At 36.1% G+C, this 19,920-nt stretch overlaps 1 protein-coding gene across 2 annotated transcripts in view; it reads right to left on the bottom strand.

Annotated features, from left to right (window-relative positions):
* The window catches only part of LOC122567430 (hemicentin-2-like), a 211,163-nt gene that overhangs the window by 9,369 nt on the left and 181,874 nt on the right, over window positions 1-19,920 (bottom strand). The window lies entirely within an intron of this gene.

Here is a 19,920-nt window from a genome sequence, read left to right as displayed (position 1 = left end):
TATTTCCAATCCTATTTCAATTAACAATATAATCGTGACTGTCGTGCCCCACTACAATGCTAATGAAATTTCAGAATGTTTCACGTAACACGTGTTATATATTCATACAAGATTTGTATATATATATCGTATGTTTAAGTTTAATTCAAAGATATATCTAACATTGGAGCAATAAAATATTTCTAAACAATCTGTAAATGTATTGGCATTTTTTATGTTATTCAGACACTTGGCACGATCCTCTATTTTCAACCGCATCATTATCTCCACTCGTGCTCTTTCTAGGATATGTCAGCTTAATAAGCAGAACGATAATTAACGAAGGTACGTCAATTACGTTGCTATTGCAGTTCAACCGTAGTACACGTACAGTGTTCCACTTCAATTATTCGATGCGACTATCTCTAAACTTAGTGACTGTTGAAAGAAATGTTATCGCTCAAAATTAATCTGCTTCCTGACGAATGGCTATAACTTTTTAAACAGCTTCCGTGATTTAGTACGCTGTTTTAAAAATAGTGCTATCATTTAAACAAAGGTCGATTGTTACCGTTTTCAGAAAGGAAACGATGAAATATTTACATCGTAAAAATGTTTAAGTTCGATATAAAGTAAGATATCGTTCAAAAATAAAAGATCACAACTGACCTCCTCTTGTATTCTATTACGAATATGTAGCATCAAAAATAAAATATATTTTTGAATATTACAAAACTAATATTATCTATAAAAATGACATAAAATTCGATTGAGTTTAATAAAAAAACAATGAAAACATCCGTCGGAAAACTAACAATTTCAACGCGATTTTCTGATAAACGAGAATGTTGATTTAGAGCGAAATCGTTGAAATAGGACACCGGCCATTCACATAACAAAGAGTGATCCTTGTGTCCACTTCTCTGAATACAAAATGCTGTTGATCCTTAGAAATATTACAAAAATTAAAATGAATCTTCTGGATGTCACGACGCAAATCCTTGTTTCGATTTCTCTTGAAACTCAACGTACATAGCTCATTTCTACCAACGTTGAAGCAACGTTGAAGCAACCAGATAATACAGTATGATCCTTATGCCCACTTCTCGGAATACAAAATACGATTCAACTTTAGAAACATTACAAACAGCAGAATAAATTCTTCTGCCCTATAACGACGCATGAACCTCTACATTGTTCTCCCCAAATACACAATGAAATATAATTTTGTCAACTAAAAAAGCCAGATAAGCAATGAAAATTCTAAGAACAAGAATATATATCATATTATCGATTGGAATATTCTTGAACGCAGACCTCGTTCAAATACGCACGTTTCTTCCATCGTATTGAACGCGCTTATACTTTCTCTACTTAAAATCTGTTCACTTTCATTCTTTTCGCATTCTGACAATTTCATTAATCCGAGCAAACACTCACAGCCGTGATATATCGATGCACGAAAGAAACGTTACAAAGACTAAAACAAATCTTCGTAGAACGAGACGACAGAAATTCTTACGTGCATTTCTTTCGGCACGCAACGCGACTGATCCTCAGCATCCGGCTTTTGTACGCCTGGTGCATGCGGATACATGGAAGCGTGTGCACGCGTCACTGCAGGGGGTTGAATCGTAAATCAGCCGTTAGAAGCCGTTTAAAGCTAGTCGCGCCGATGTCGCGCGTTGTAAATTTTGTTCCGGCGCGGCGCGCGTAATCGTCGTAAATTATTAAACGGCCGGTGTCCGTTTCGCACGAGGCATCGGTTCGCTTTCGCCCTTATCGATTTTTCCGCGCCGATTTTTCCGAGCGCCTTCAATGCTATCGTGTCTGCTAATTGGTGTTTGCGCGAAAATGTTTGCTAGCCGGGCATTAATAAGGCTGTTTGGTTTCGTTACGCGGCATGTTTGCTCACTATCAAGCGAACGGATTATTCGTTAGCTATTAATTGGGAAGTATTCATAGGCATTGCTCGCGCGCTAATACCGCGATGAAAAAAACTTGATTGCTTTCAGTTCATAGTGAGAACATTCGATCAATTTTTATTACCGTTCCTGGAAATATATTAATCATTATACAGGTTTATAAGATCTCGTAGATTTCTTTAAGATCATTATGCGACAAACGCTTTGATTAGACAGGTGTTAATATCGAGATGTTTATTGAGAATTTTTCCATATTTAATTCGCGTTGAAAGTTGTTCTATTAGGTATGCTAATTTCTCTACAAGTATCATTCTTGCTGAGTATTATTATGGCATCGTTGCAGAATATAACGACGTTTATTGAAAACAGATCTCGAGTTGTGTTTTTTCTACTGCCGCGTAATTTTACATAAAATGTAGCAAGTAATTTATACTGCCGAATAATTTTGCGAACTTCATTTTATGTTATGAACATAAAACATAAATAATACAAACATAAAGAATAAATAAAAGAATCTCGAGCGATAATATGATTGGTAATTGTAAAATTATACAACATTAATTGATATAATTATAAAATATTTAGTGCTAAAACGCTGAATTCTATAAACAGTTTGGTTTTTCCACTGCATCCCTACCCAGGTGTATGTAGGTTTCAAACCACATCCCTCTCATTTTCATGGAAATTTCGCATTCATTGCACCTTTTTGTTCGGCGAGAGTACGTTTTAAAACTTCATGAAATGAAATCGATAAATTCGCGTATAGCTCGCGGGCCGAAATAAATGCGAACGAAAATAGCCGTAAATAAAGACTCGCAGTACGAGCGACGACACGAAAGAGCTCAGTGAAATGTTATATTTCAATCGTCGTGCCTTCATACGAAAAGAATCATTTCAAAAACAGCGTTGAAAATTACGAAAATCATTTATTTTCAATATATCAATTATCGGCTGCAAGAACTGGTCAAAGCAAATATCAAGAAATACGTATTTTTCAATTCGAGTGAACTTTAATTCCACGACGAAAAATTGTGATTGACGTCACATTATTTTACCTAAAAGAAAAGAATTTTTAGAAACTTTAATTCGTAGTTCATGAAATTGAATTTATTATTCAATGATAGGTTGAGAACAGTGGCGTTATTTTATCCCAGAAAGAATTAATTCTTATATTGGGCGTATTATGTTTCGTTTTTCCAAATAAAACTTTAACTGCATGTTAAATGCATGTTTATGTTAAGGTATTATATTTAACTCAAGTAATTTCCACATGATTTTGCGCAATTTTATTATTTCAAGGTCGTAAATATAGGGAATTGACCACTAAATTTCACGATTATGAAAATGTTAATGACTTCATTTACACATATCACGCTTAAACATTGGCCCGATATTTCCTTAACGTAAGAATCAAAAAATGATCTGAATTAAAAGAGAAATCCAGTTATGATTGATCCGAGGAATCAGCTATTACTCTAAGTACTCCAATACCTTTTCAAATGTACTTTCAAATACATTTTCAACAATCTTCCGACGAACATAGCTAAATTTTTGGATATGACATTGCAGAAAAAGATTTCAAATTTACATTAGAATACTCTCTACTTGAAAGAGATCAAAAATTTCTAATAACATACTCCAGGAACTTCGAGGATATTTATATTTTATATAGAAGAAATATACATATACACGAGGAATATTTTACCTGATCATTTTCATCAGTCATTTAAATATCATTTTACAAAGGATTTCGCATTAAATAAATTGAATCGAAGTCGCACAACGACATTGTTTAACTTAAATATATATTTCAAGACAAATCTACCGATAACATTAGCGCCATGCATTGTTCGGAACGTAAAACATCCCCTGAAAATAATCAAATTTCATAGTATCGTTTAAATATTATTAAGTACCATTGTACGATTATTAATTATTAACGCCTTTCATATTAATAATAATTATAGGTACTTGTGAATAAAACCACAATGTTCAGTAACTATATACAGAAGAATATAGCGAACTGTAAAAATTTCTATAACGTGGTGGAATTTGATACTTTAAGGTTTAATCATACTTCGGTTGAATGGACGTGGTCTCATTGTCAGTGGAAAAAAGGGGAACGAAACCTATCGGTAAAATTTAATTCAGCGACCAGGACACACATCTGCCCATATTCAACGTTGTCGGCTGATCGTTGAAATTTTTAAAAGAGCCGTAAATCCAGCGTAACCCTTACCGACTATACTGTCGCAGATCGAGCCGGCGTTGAATTCCCGAGCTGGACGATCGTCCAGGGAGCATTCGTGATACTCGTTAAAGTTTGATTAGACTTTGATTGCCGGCAGAAAGCGGACCAATTTAAACTCCACCTAGCGAACGGCAGTCGGTGTGTACAAGATAAAAAGAGGAGCAACGACGAGCAAAAGGGTAGAACGATAACGAAACGACATCCGGTGATCAAGCGAGCGTCGCGTCACCATCGAGGAAGAATTCTACCTCGAGAAGAGTCGTCGAACTGTCTTTCTCTACCGGCGTGCTGTACAGACGTGTTTACACCGGAATATGTCACCAACGTTCACTGTAATTAAACTTTTTCCGCCGCGAAATTGGTTGCTCGCCACTCCCATCCCGATATCCCTCCACCGGAACCCGCTCGACGGCAGATTAATCGATTGCTGTGGAAAATGGCAACAGCGAAATTGCTCAGACGTACGCGCCAAGAAGAATATGTTGTAACGCCCGCGATTCCAAATGAATCTTGTTTAGATGAGTCATAACTTTAACTACGTTCTCAGATATACCGAAAGACAAGTCGCAATTTGTATTTACGATAAAAATAGTTGATTAACGTGTTGATTGCAATCATATATTTGTAAAACAATACACACAAAGTGTATGCTAACACGCAATTAATAAAACATAAATCGTGCTACCCGAAGACAAAACGAACTTTTGATGATCATTATCTGATACTTTTAACGTTTTTCTTTAGACGATATTTTTCTCTTTTATTTTGCTTTTCATAGCGATGCATGAATATTTTCGTTTGATCAATTAGCCGGAGTTATGGACGTTGCACGATTTCATCCTGTAATTTGTACAACACGAATAAATTTCTTAATTTATCGATGCATTAACCTATCGCGCGCAGTCGCTTCTGGATCTGATCGTACAAAAATTGCGTTTTATATAGTTTTACATAAATATCACCAGACTATTTTCCATGGAAAAGTCACTATATAAATTGTTAACAACACGATGGATACGGGTTTACTCACTATACCACATACCGTACGCTTTTACATTTTATTTGTTCGTTTGCCAGAATTTAGTATATATATTGCGTCTAACAGATAGGAAAACGAAGATAATATCTGTATATTTTAATTTTGCTATTAGATTAGATTTATGTGAATGAAAGATTATTACTAAAACTTCTCTAACTCCTCGATTATTCTCTGACAATAGTTACCTTATTACTTCATTACATGCTCCTTTCTGCAATAGGAAAAAATGTCAGAAGATTCAACATCTTTTCCACACAATTCAAAAAAAAAAAAAATAAAAAAATATCCATGTTCCATCCGGAAAAAAAAAGAATCAGAGGATTCGGTATAAATCATAACGCATCCCGCGATTATTTTGCTGGCACAACGCCTGCAAGAAATCACCCATCTGAAATCACAGCGACGATCCGCGTTCCCCATCTGCTGAAACAGTCTAAATGAGCTTCAAGTTTAACCGTAGAATAGGAGTCGTAAGACTGGTGTCTCAACTATTCCCATTGGTGAACCAAACATACTCAGCTAGCTTAAATACGTTTCCTGGACTGTTTGCGTTGAAACTCGTGAGCTCCGCCAACCTACCGTCCCATTACTAATTGTGACAGAAACAAGAGCAAATAATGAAGCAACGACGGGGAATAGGTACCACCACGTCAACTGTTGCCAAATATTGATATACCTGCTACTAGGTTGCAGTAACGACTGATGGAAATTACTACCACTACGGGGTAATAGCAACAACGGTAACAACAACGCATGTTACTGCCAGGACTGCCTTTTATAGGAGAAATAACCGTCTAAACACGCACGAAATACTTAGGATAGATGTTTGTATATCCAGTGGCAACGTAGCTTGCGTTGCGTGCTGCTACGTTTCTACCGCCTTTCCGTATCGCCTCCTTTGAATATTTAGGGAGCAACTTTAAATAATGAAAGTATTCCTTAATAATGAACCAACTACCTTGGGGAATGCATATGTCGCAATGTATCTGGATTTTTATAATTCTTTGCACTATCGTAGGTAGATAGCACGAATAAGAGTTTCAATGAAACATTGAAAAGTATCGATATTAAGGATTTTTACAAAAACGGAGAATAAGGAATCGATAAAATATTGTAATAGTCTTATATTTTGTTGAAGTAATTACTTCAAGAAAAACTCTATACCTTTTCTTTTGTATACTCGTCTCCTGGAGACCGCTGTTACGAAGAGAATAGAATTTAGTGAAACAAAAAAATATTCTAAATAAGGAGAGGTCCAAATTATGTTTTGGGTTACAAGGTCAAGAAACAAAGGAGCTGTGTGATTTCTATTGCTGTTTCTTGTAGTTTTTAGCTAGAGCTACATGGTTAACTTTTTTGGTAATGTTCTTTATCGCTTCTATTGTTTTGTAACACTATAAGAATGAGGATCTGGATCAACATACTTATACTTATACCCTTATTTATTTCGATATATTTTTCTATTACAAATTCATCCATTCGTTCTCCTATCAGTCAACCTCAACAAATTTAGTGAGTTATGTTCTTTTTTATATGGCTTATTGTTCTCTTTTTCGAAATGAAGAAAAGTTAAAAATTTCGAAATTTATTGTTTTTTTTTTTATGTTACTTGAATCGAACTGTAGTAGATACCTGCTTGACGAGAATCTTATAGTTCAAAAAAATACAATGGACTCACGTACAGCGCAGCAATGCGTTCCTCCTTATATGGGCGCATATTTTTCTAACCAAAAAGTTGACAAATGTGTCAAAATTTATTTAAAGCATTATACAGAATGTTTATCGCGTTGTAAGTGTACCAGGCCGTAATTTTTTCGTCGTGTCAAGAATCTACTGTACAGGTAGCCAAATACTTATGAACGATAGTGTATATCTTGGTTCAATTACGTGCAACACCGTATACTGCTTGATTATGCCCGAGATCATCGATCTTCATTTCATATCTTAATTAGTCTGTTTCATCTCAATAAAATTAAGTTGTCGTTTCAATGCACCGCGGCGTCGCTCCGTTTGGCATTTTCTTCCCATCTCGCTCTCTTGAATAGTTTGCCGACTATTGTCGGAAATTTCCTATGGCGTTCGCTGTAATAATTTCGCTAACTGAAACTTATTATCACCCAGAACGAAATATCTCATTGCACGAATCTTCCGGCTCTATATATTTTTCTGGATGATACGCTGCCCGTAGGAGCTGGCAATTTTAAACGGACATATTCGCAAAGAGCTTTACGATCCCGCAGCATTTATTTCGGGATAGGAATCAACGGGCGAAAAAAGCGGAAGATTATGGGAACACATTTCCAACAACTGGCTCCTCTGGCAATTCGTGTTTCAGTTTTCGTATATTTCACGGAGAAATAACCATCGTATTTAAAAAGAACTTTTCATTCGTTCTTTTCTATTCTTTTTATTAAATTATTTAAATACTTATAAGAAATATTTGTAAATACTTTTATACATACATTATGTGTCTTATATGAAACACTTTTCGACAATTTTGTTGATATTTGATAAAGTTTGAAACAAGATACGAAAATCTACATAGAAACTAAAAGATATTTTGTGCAAATATACATTTCGTAATGATGAAAAAAGTATTTAAAGTAATTTAAGTAGTCGATCGTCTACTATGTTAATAAATCCTATTTCACATTACTTTTATACAATCGCCAAAATTCTTCAGAGCCCCACACAAAAAAACTCTCGATCTAATTAATTTTGTCTTTAAAAATTCTTCGAGTAATACATCAAGGCACGCCAGTGAACGAGTTAAAAGCCAATAAAGTTCCAACGAATTTAATTGCAGAAGGATACCGTGTGTCAGTCTTAATCGGTCGATTCCTTTTTTTTTTTTTTTTTTTTACCCATTGGAAAGTTTAAAACGGTAAACAGAGAGCAACAGTAAATAAGGTTGAAAATGTCTAGGAATTTTAAGAGGACAGCTCCTCGTTCCTTTATGAGTGCAACTTCTTCAGGATGGAATTTGAATATACTTAAGACACTCACCTTGTCGTAACTTCGTGTTGACCATGCACTTTGTTCCGCCTGCATAAACAATGCAGTCCCGGCACGCTAGTAAAGCGAAACGCGTGGACAACCGTGCGTTGGAAACTACGATGCAAGTGTATGCACTTGAAATCATTATGCAACCCTTCTCGCGAGTTGACAGATGCCAACTGTCATCTAAGCTATCTGTCAACACTCCTCCAGAAAGAGAATTTTTCTGGTGGATGGTTTCGGAATGCTGCACGCCCTGACAGTCAAAAGACACGAAGAAAAATGGGAGCTCGACGCGCAGCCTGCTTCTCTCGTCACCGTGTATACATTTAACCGACAATGGTAATCCGTATTTCAGAAGACGAAGTGAACATTCGCGTGTCGAAAAGTGACTTACGCGTCTGACAACCGAACTTCGTAATACGCATGCTTCCCGTAATTATTGATGACTTAAATTTTAGTTTGTAGCTTGATTTTAAATCTATCGTATTCCTATGTACCGTAATATTAACCAGTTTATCAAAAGTCTGAATCGAAATTTTAAACGAAATAACAATATACAATAAAGGAAAACTAGTAACACGAGTATCAGAATAGATTTAGAATATAAGGATAAGATTATATATTTCTATTTGATAGCAAGTATTCGAATACGAATAATCTTCAAGCAGATAATAAAGTTCTTGAAGATTTTAATAATTTTCTAATCGTGTATCATGCAAGGAGAATTACGTCCTCTGGATGGTACGTTCTAACAAGGAAAAGGAATCGTTATTGCGTTCTTTCTCATTTTACAAACGTTTGCTAAAGATTTATTTATATACATACATCACTATCTTATTTCTTGATATGATCATTATTTTAATCGATAGTTTATTTAACCAAATACTTATTTCTTTAAAGAATATGAAGATACATAAGAAACTTAAGGCATAATTTCATAAATACAAAAATAAAAATTAACAGTGTCGCAAATGAAGATTATTTACCTTTAAAACGTACTAGGGACATTTGTCATATTCTCTAGAAATTTACTTCTCAGACTTTTCGTTTCTTTTCCGAGTTATACAAAATATCCAAAGGCACAGTTTAAATCTTTGTAATATCTATCTGTTCAAAAACGAAGTTTAATGCTTCTTAGAAATAAGATCTTAGAACTCAAATCGTAATTTTGTCCTGATAAGATCGATTTAAGCTTCCTTCCTGTATCTTGTTTCGCGTTTGCTCTTCATAAAGTAAACATAACGAAGAGAACGGAAAAGAACAAGATGTCGCTTTCGCGGAATATTCGAGACCATTGCAAGAAAGTTTCGCAGACGTCGAGTTGGCCGAAACTTCTCCGCGTTCTAAGCTGGCCGGAAGTGTCGGGCATGCGAGCGTGCGACTTTAAGGCAGTCAAGACAATTCATCCCAAATCGAAGCAATCTCGTGGAAACCCGAAACCAATTTCGAAAGAATTGCATTCTAAAACCATCCACGTGCTAGCTTCCGGCCAAACAATCGACCACCGCGCGCATACGATCGAAATGTCTATCCGAGCGAATGCAGGAACTTGTCGAGGAGTTCGTGGTCGAAATCGATATCTTGCTAAGTCAAGAACAGGGAAACGACCCTGAAGCTACTCGATCCTCTTTTTTTCTTATTCTATCAACCAGCGACTCGATGCTCCTGATTTCGTGCACGGTTTCTTTCTGTTGCGTTGCTTTCAACTTGTCGATCTCCTTTTTCCTCTGACGTTTTACTGAATAGACTACGTAGACGGTGCACGCTAATTCACGAAAGTATTCAAATAGTTACCATAGAAAACTTGCTCAATATATTATGTACGTTATACGAAAGTTTTCGGAACTTAATTAGCATTGTAACGAGACACGACCGTCACGATTATATTGGTAAAATTTGGAAAAAATGTGAAAGTATAGATATATAGAAGTTACAAGATACTAAATACAAACACGTGTAATTAGTAGAAAATTTCTATACGACATGAATAACTGTTTTCAACCTGTAATAAGTGTCAAACATAATCTCAATGAAGATCGGGGCTTAATGCAATGGATAATGTTCTTCGTAGAGTAATCTAAGATTAGCATATTTTGTGTCATGTTCATTTTCAGTATTTTGTTGGGTAAAAATTTGCTATAGTTTAATTCTATTCTAAAAGAAATGTAACTAAAGATAGTAATTTGAGAAATGAAAAAGATAAAAGTATTATCAGATGTAAATTATTGTTATATTTTAGTGAAAATCAATTACATTAAATTTGTATGTTATAATAATATCTAGGATAAACTTTTGATAAACTTTTTCTTTAGTACATCGCATTCGGTCGTTCTAACTTTTGAAAGTTTCCGCGAAGCGAATTTTAAGACACTTAGAAAATTGAATTGGATGCCGGATCTCGAAGGATGCGAGATCCTGGCAAGTAATTTTCTTTTAATTTTTAAATGATTAAAAGTTGCACGGAGTGGTAAATGAGTTTTAGAAAATAGAGTGGACCTTTTCCTTTGAAATTTAGAAACCTCATCATGCCGAAACTTTCCTTCCTTCGTCATTGGTAGGTACCTTGTGCTACAATTTTTCCAAACTAACGCAACTTTCCCGGAATATTTTTGTCCGAAATTTTTAAATCAGAATACTCGATGACATAAAAATTATAATAGAAGAGTTATGTGATAGGAGATATTAGAAAGAATTCGGAATAAAATTCTATAATTTCATATATCGACAGTTTGATTTTCACATAGATGAGTTGCTTTTTTTCATAAATTGACGATAAAATAAAATTGTCAAAGCATGAAATTATATAATTTTGTTATATTTCAATGGAAATATATGTATAATAAAAGGAATCAATGTTTATGATTTTATGATTCTATATCTGTATAGAAAATCATATCACATTTTCACCACATCGCCATTTTTGTTACAACGTCGAGGACAGAGTTTTCACTTTGAATTGAATTTTTATGGTTGTGGGGAATTCTTTCTCAATGTAGTTTTTAGCACGGATGTGGAAGTACTTTCGAAATTTTTTGGAGCTTGGATGAGTAATGAGATAGAGTCTACTTGTGTATGGTGCCCTAAGGGTCTTCGCTGGCGAACTATGGTGTTCAGCTTCGACAGAACAATATCGCGTGACTGGTATTCTATGAAGAAGTTAGCAGCTGCGGAATAGATTTTAATTTCAGATGTACCATTATGACGCGAACGCATTAAATCTGTTATATTTTAAATTAAACAGTAGGTAATATTATTTTATCAATTATTCGTAAAAAGCGATAAAATTTATGAAATGTAATTATTATCGCAAATTATTTCAATGTTATTATTATCATAGATTTTATAACTTCAGTAATGCAATTGTAAAAATTCAATTATCATCTCAATATTCCGTTTAATTTTTTCATTGTAATTTCGATCTGAATTCCAAATATTATCTTCCTCTCATACAAAGTGAAATTTAAGGAAAATTAAATAAGTGGTATTTAAAGAGTTATAAAGAGCTATGCAAATATAAAATTTTGCATGTTTCACGTATTAAAAGTAATAGTCACTTAAAACTTGGGAAATTGCTATAAAATCTAAATTTCAAATACCTTGATAAAGATTCGAACAGTGCATCTTACATTTTTCGAAGTACTTTAAAATTCTTTTCATGTATGAAAATACATAAATAAATTGATATGTTATCGAAAAGTTCATCGAATTTTAAATTCCAAATAGGTTTTTAACGTAAACATAAATAGGTTTACTAGAAAAATATTCGTTTTAAAAAGAACTTGTCAATATTAAATTTCCCTTCAATAAAGTAAACCAAACATTCAAATCGAAAGCAAGCAATTAAAATATTTAATTTCCAGCGAAAAAAAAATAACGCGCGAAATAATTACGGTGCAAATTTTAATAGCTCTTGGAGTATAAAATTTATCGATATTCAGAGGAAAGCAATTGCATAAATTGCTTGTCTGAGGAACCAAAACAGAAGCGTTCTTCGAATAGTTCACGACTGGATATGAAAGGGAGAATGGTGGTTGCAAAAAGACGTGGGAGAATGACTATTTATCACCTTGCTTTCGTTTCCTCATCTCCGATATCTTATTCGTTTTTTCACTCTCCGGGGCTATGGTTCCTCCCTCTATCTTTTTCTTGTCTGGCGGAGCATGGTGTGTGCTTAAAGAAGGGACAGCCTTATTTCTTATTCCACGATCCGCGACAGGTCGGGCGGGGTTAACAAAGAAGAACCAGAGGATACATTACTCCGTCAGGAATAAGGAAAGCCCTATCCCACGCTTAATTTTCCTAATGGATTAGCTGGAGCTAGTTCAACAGCCACCACCATGAAATGGAGAGAAGCGATTCTGTTCGCGCGTCGTTCGCGTTTTCATTCTCCGCGCTCATTTCCTTGCTCCGTCGCGTCATCATCGCCACTACGGCTCGATTCGCCGTTTTTCTTTCGTCTTTCCTAACGGCCAACCGGGTTCCTTTTCCTCGATACCTGAGAAACCGCTCGTCTACCCAGCATTGTCTTTGTCCACTGAAAAAGAATCTCCTCGAATCCCTTCGCATTTCATAACGCGACTCGTTTTGTACTGTTGCCTTGAGTCGAGATAGAGAGAGAGAGATAGAGAGAGAGAGAGAGAGAGAGAGAGAGAGAGAGAAGGAGAATAAGGGAGATGGGGACAAGGAACGCGAGCAGGTTTCGGCTGCCATTTGTTTTTCCACCTTGGGAATTACGCTTGATGTCTTTCGGTTCCCAAGATGGAGCCTCCGCATAGAAGAATTTCAACCCACGTTGAATGAATTTTAATGCCAAATTCAATGTTGAGATATTAGATGTTCGCTGTCTTTTGGAATCGGTGAATTGAGTTGATACGATACGAAGTCATATCGGTTAAATGTAGAAATTGAAAAATATAGGTAAATGAGGTGTTAGAAATAGCAATAATGGTAAATAATATAACGTAGTATTTGTACCGATTACAGTTATTGTCTCTATGTTATGTGGTAACCCAATTACCATGCAAACGAGGTTTTGATAAGAGAACAACGATAATGTAGCATCCGTGCAGATTATAGACTCGTATTCTATAATACGTAGAGAACTCGACTATCTTGTTATACATTCTGCTAGTTAGTTGCTTCTTGTAGACAACCAACAGACAATTGTGGATTTCCAAAATGAAATCTTCCTGAATTGTTCTTTATTTGACAATGGTATTAATGCCGATTGCAATACTAATTTCTGGCAAAAGAATTATAGTACTAATTGACACCCAGCAAGAAGAATATACTCTAAGAAAAAATGATCAAATATTATCTTTACAATTTTCTATTCTCAGCTCTTGAAATCTCTCTTTGACAATTTTCATACGCTTGTAAGGCAAAACTGACTTATGTCGATTCATAATACTTTTGATCACAAGTCTAATATCAATTTCAATTTAAATATAATAAACTCTGATTCTGAAAAAATCCTACCACCTACAAAGGCAACGTAGCTAGTTCCAACATTTCAAGTTAGCCAGTGTGTTTCGAACGGAAGCTTCGGAGAAGATACGAGCGGCACACAGAATAGAAGCGCTGAATGCGCGGAGAGAGTGGCACAAAGGGCGGTGCTACGACGACTTTCTCGAAGAATTGACCCCAATGGCGTTCCAACAAACGAGGACAAAGCAAAGAGGCCGAAAATTGGCTGCGACGGCTCCGCAGCCGCCGTGTCGTTCGGACAAATCAACGCCGCGGGCTTACGGTCGTCAAATCAATATTTGCAGCTCGCCACCCTTGCACACGGACAGACTAGGGTGCAAAGTCAGGCGTGTTGGAATTAGGAGAAGGAGGGACAGGGTTGCCAAGAGTGGTAAGGTCGAAGAAGGAGAAGAGACGAATTGGATGATAGTCGGCACCTACTCTGTGCGGTTGGTCGCACCGAAGATCGCCGGCAAACTGAATTAACCCAATGTTAACCCCGTGACCGTATGTTACCAACGACTTTCTGTTATGTCCCAAGGGCTGCCAGGGTAAAGTCGATTATAACCGAGACGCCTCTGGCGCGCCAGGAATCCGCCACGAGCAATTTCGCAAACATACAGGCCGATACTCTGGACCAGTGACGTCTTTGTCCGTGATTCCCGTGGGAGTCGAAACCGCGCTACGAATTTACGTTTGCTCCGGCCAATTTCCTTGGGAACGGATACACGATAAATTTGATCGTTGTAGAAACATGACGTGTAATGAAAATGCATGGTAAATAGAACCAGGTACAATATACATATGTGTAGCTAAATAATCATCAAAGTTCGATGAAATTCATCCTGAACCCTCTCAGAACAATCCGCTTTGATAATATCGCGAGAGCGACTGGAGATAAAAGAAGTTAGCTTAATTGTGCCCGAGATTTTTGCTTGAAATGTACATTGGGTCGTCGGTGACGCCCTTATAGCGAAAAACATTATGCTTGATTAAAATTGTTTTATTTAGTTTAGCAAGATAATTTTCGAGAAAATTAAGACGATCTTGATATGTTCGATTAACTTATCGTTAATTTCCTGCTGCTATATTTTCATTACGATTATAATTTTAAATAAAACGACATCAAATATATTCCGCCACAAAATATCCTCACTCTACCGATTCTATCGAGCCTTACTGAATCCAATTCGTCCTTCTTTCCCTATCACTTACCCCATCGCATCAATCGCTTCATCAGCCTGCTACCATGACAAGCATCCGCTTGCTACAATAGGTAGCCATTGAAACTTCGATATCGCACACTCACTTCGCACAATCCTTTCTCGTCAGATCCATGCCAACACGGAAATCCTACCACCTGAAACTAATTCGGCAAACGATCGTGGCTATGGTAGAAACGGATGCTCCGTATCGACCAGAGGAAGAGGCACTAGCCGACTGGGGGATTCCGGTATTTATCATAGAGAGTCGGCGCTCGCAGAAGGCATCGCGGAAGGCACATGAAAGCCAGTGTAACGATTCTGACACACGGACACCGGAAGAGATATAGGTGCTCGTTGATTGTATAATCTGTTTTGTTAATTGCAAGGTCCGCAGAGCCCGATACCTGCGGTTGCGTTCTGCTATGTTCAGCGTCAGTAAACCGGCCGGGCCTCTGTTCGGTCCCTCGTTTCTACTTCAAGCATTGTGTGTACCTGTAAAGGCCAACAACGAGCCAGACCACAGTCAGGCTCCCTTATGGGGCCCATGTCGAGCGTAGCGTCGGCGATGGGCCGAGTTTGAGGGGCGGTTAACCAACTAATTGCAATACCGACGCGTGCGCTTGGACTATTTGCGCAATTGCAATCATATCCGTCGTCGTTGTGTCGACTATCGCGAGTATAATAGACACAGAGGCCGCGTGCAAGCGCCGATGGACCATCAAAAGCGGAATTCAGCGTTTTTCCGCCAGTCATTTTTCAAAAGCCAACCTACGCCGGAATCGGCAACAGTGATTCGCCGTCGCGACAGCGGCTGTTACCATTGCGACTCTAGCGTTTTTCTTTTTTTTTCTTTCTTCTTTTATTTATTTCGTTTGTTCCCCTCGTCTCACTGTCCTCTACCATCGTGAGTCAGTTTCGGCAAGCCGCGTGAAAAACGACCGCGCAGGATTTATGTGCAGCTTTGTACGCCGTTTTGTTCCCCGAGACCTTCGGGCGACTTCGACGAACGATCTGTGGGTTTTGTTCGACTCTTAGCCAATTACGGCTGAAAAATATCGACGGGTGAAGTTTCTGTGATTGTAAAGGAACGATGAGGGCACTTAATTTCTGGGTGGTTTAACGCGTTTAATGGTATTGACACTCTGAAACCTGGTGTGGCTTTGTGAAACAGTTTGGGATATTATTGCCAAGTTTTCTTCACTGTCAAAGTAACGGTTGTATTTCTGACGAGACAAAGAGCGAGTCAGTATTAATAAATAAAATGTTAGAAATCATCGCAAATATCTTTTTACATATTTTTACTCTTTGTAAATCGTAAAACCTCGCTCTTGTAATAACTCGCTAACAATATTAGTTGGATCATGCAAACAAGTTCAGAATATAGAATTATAAATATAATATTATAGAATATAACAAATATAGAAGAAGCATTGATCTTTTAGCTCTGGTATCTTCTAAATTTGTACAAATTAAAGAAATTTCGAAGAATCGAGTCATTTAACGTTTAACGTTCGTTCGACTAATAATTTACAAAAGATATAAACTTATTTAGTCGGCTAATACCGAATGCTTAATAAATATAAATCTAATTAGTTTCTTACAAGGCAAAAGTTCGTCTTTGAGCGTAAAGCACGTTGAAGACCGCTTTTTATTCCAGAAACCTGAAGTACTTTAGAGTTAATAATAAAATGTTACAAAGAGTTTGCGAAAGTTGTATGTTTCAAAGGAAAGAAACCATTGAAGGGAGAAAAGTTGAACTACTTGGAATGAAACCTAAAATAATGAATGTTATCGATCGACCTTTTTTACTCCCTGTAAATAAGACACTGTATACAGCATTACAAATAACGATGACATAAAGTATCTTTGCTTAAGTTGGCTGCATCGTGTTAACAATAGTTTCATAGCGTGTAACGAAGATAGAGCGCTTGCAAAGTTCTTCCCATGTCGATGGTACGGTCGACTAGGAATTTTTAACATCGCGTCAGTCGTTTTTTCAAACGCTAGCAACATCAACGTTCGTAAATTATAGCGAGATTTATAAATGCTTGATAGTGTTCGTGCACTCGCGTAGCGTATTAAAAACAACAATTACGATTAAAGTTTGCGTTGCAGCGAGATTTGACAGTTGTGGACGTCAACGATTTAATTAATGCCGATTACATACGTTTCCAATGTCATACGATTTTACATTTTTTGTCAAACGAAAATCACGCTGGATTCGCACCTTCTCCTATTTTTCGCGATTTTATGCATTTTCCCTTAAATTAAAATTTTTATAAAATCCTGTCGATAATAATTTATATGTCGAGGAATATTTCAGCTTCAAAGTAGACATAATCGTCAAATAAAATAATACCGCAATACAATTGATACTTTGTAACCGTAATGAAATTTACCGCATTTAGTAATTTCTACTAACGTAGCGTAATCGTCGTGCGATCTTTTACTCCTAAAACCTACGGTAATGGTTTTTAACCTATTCGTTTAAAAAAAAATTACTCTTTATTTGATAATAAATTTTCCTTAGCTAGCAAATATATATACATACGTACATATATCAAATCGATTTTGAATTGTTTATCGATCAACTCCTGACTTGGTTCGCGTAAAATTATCATTTTCGAAAATGGATCTAGGCTTGTAAAAATTTCAAAAGGCTTGGTATAAAACAAAGCGACAGAAGTTTCCACGAGTCTTGATACAATCAATATCAAATCATTGCGTAACGAGTATCGCGACATATTTTCCACGAAAACAAAGAACGACGATAACGATCATTGAATATTACTTTCAGATTAAAGTAGGTTCTCGGAAGGTGTATTTAAATTCGATATTCGATGAAGGAGATCTGAATACCTCCTTCAATTATACCTCTTCCAATTTATAATCTGTTTCGATCATTTTCCTGGCCGTTAATCGTGCCGTGCCACGATTCGAGAATAGCCTCGTGACCGAGGCTTAAAATTTACCGGACGTTCCGTTTTCTTTTAACTTCTCGTTTTCTCAATAGCAAGAAGTTCGTTCGCGAGAACCGTCCCAGTTTCCCTTAGCTTCCGTTCTCCTCCTTACAGATAATGCGAAAATAATCATCATCGGTAACGAGAAAACTTCTCGACGCTTCTTGCGCTTTACTGAACTCGATAATGTAAATACACCCTCCTGCTGTCTCAGTCGAATTAGAGAATCGTAGAGAATATGAATGCACAGCTTCGTTTGTGTTTTTCTCCTATTCTTACAACTCGAGAAGCGTTAGATTACATATCGCTTACAGATAAAAGTTGATTTGATCAGGTATCTGTTAAATTAATCAGTTAAATTAATGTTATTAGCGAAATTTCATAAGCTGCAAACTGCAAATTGCCAACATTATTCAATTCTCTTATATGATGGGAAGAAAATTAATAAAACAGATAGCAGTTCTACAAGTGCAATTTTTCAAACGTGCCAAGACTTTCTTGCACAATAACTTAATACCTAATTAATGCTTAATGCTTTTATTGAACTCTTTTAAAAGTCAATAAATTTTGGAAATTTTCCACCAAATAATTTATACTAAGATCGTTTGGCGCTGATACGATTAATAATTTCTACAACTTACAGTCGTAATCGTAAGCGAGTATTGCAATGTATTTGAAACACAACTGACACAAGAAATTGAAATTATCAATATAGAGAAAAATACTCTGTCCATACAAAGTTCCGTCAATTTTTCAAAATCATCGTTCTTATTGAAATTGAAGAAAAGAGAGGAAACAGATCGCTGTTAAAATTCAATTGGATGTGACACATTTAATCGATTCGTTTTGAATATCGTTCGCGACCAAAATCCTTTGAGTGAAAGTATTTCGAGGTCAAAAAAAAAATAATAAATTTGCATGTTTGTATTCACTGGGATTTCTTATACACCTATAATTACCGAGCACAACTATCATGGTGTTACTCTCTCTGTATCGTCGCTATCGAAATAACAGTCGAATAAGCAGTAATTACATCCTTGATCGCTTATCGTTGAGAAGCAATTTTCGTTTAATTGTTTCTGCTTCAAACGATTGCGTGATTGCCAGTTGTTGTGACTAATACTCGAAACGAACGAAAATCAGTGCACGATCGATCGGCCGGTGCAAAGATTTAAATCGAGGTCTTTAAAACGTGGTTATTTTGTATGCAACTGGAAAAGGGCTTGGCGATATTTATTACCGCCATTCGATATTTATTACCTTTGTAATTGCATGCTTCCTCGCAACATTACCATTTTCGATTGTGGTAATTCTATTAGATCGTTCAATAAGTTCGTGATAAGGTGTCGTTTTATGACGAATTTTTTCGAGTAACAATTGCCTACCTGCAATCTATCCAGTCCTTTCATAAGCTTTGCTCTTTCTTCGTTGTTCCATTCATACGAAGCATTATTTTCTATTTCGTTTTATATTCCAAATTGAAAATACTTTGAATACTTGGAAACCTCGATCATCGTAAGCGAATATTAAAAGTATTCTTCGTTTAAAAAAATTTAATTACGTTACAAAAATCTATATATAAATATCGTTAACGTTAATGATCACGTAGTATATATAATGATTCGTGTAGTTATGTAAGCAGAAATGCACGTTAATATTTCAGACTATCATCTCATATGGATATACAAACTGACCTGCTTTCGTTGTTCAAGATAAAGATGTTCAATAATCTGATGTGCCACGTGACATTCAACGACTATGTAGCGATACATAAATTCTAATCATATCGTAACTAATTATAATAAACCAAAGACGAGATTCCGCAAACTTTTTATTTATCATATAATGGGAATTGAGCTTAATAAATTTTTCCTGTTTATAAGATAATTCTCATCTAATACTCGTCGCAATAGTACTCGTTTTTTTCTAATACATAAAACTTAAAACCCTTTCCAAGCAGGTATATAATCTATAAAATGTGGCATAACACACCTCCTCGAACATTCAGATCGCTTCTACACATGCTCCATCCCATAGGTATTCTATCCCAACATATATAAAATAGATTCGACGAGCAGAAAACGTTAAACGAGAC

Source organism: Bombus pyrosoma, linkage group LG5 (genome assembly GCF_014825855.1).
Source record: "Bombus pyrosoma isolate SC7728 linkage group LG5, ASM1482585v1, whole genome shotgun sequence".
In the NCBI taxonomy this organism is placed as follows: domain Eukaryota; kingdom Metazoa; phylum Arthropoda; class Insecta; order Hymenoptera; family Apidae; genus Bombus; species Bombus pyrosoma.
This window is presented reverse-complemented; position numbering and strand designations above follow the sequence as displayed.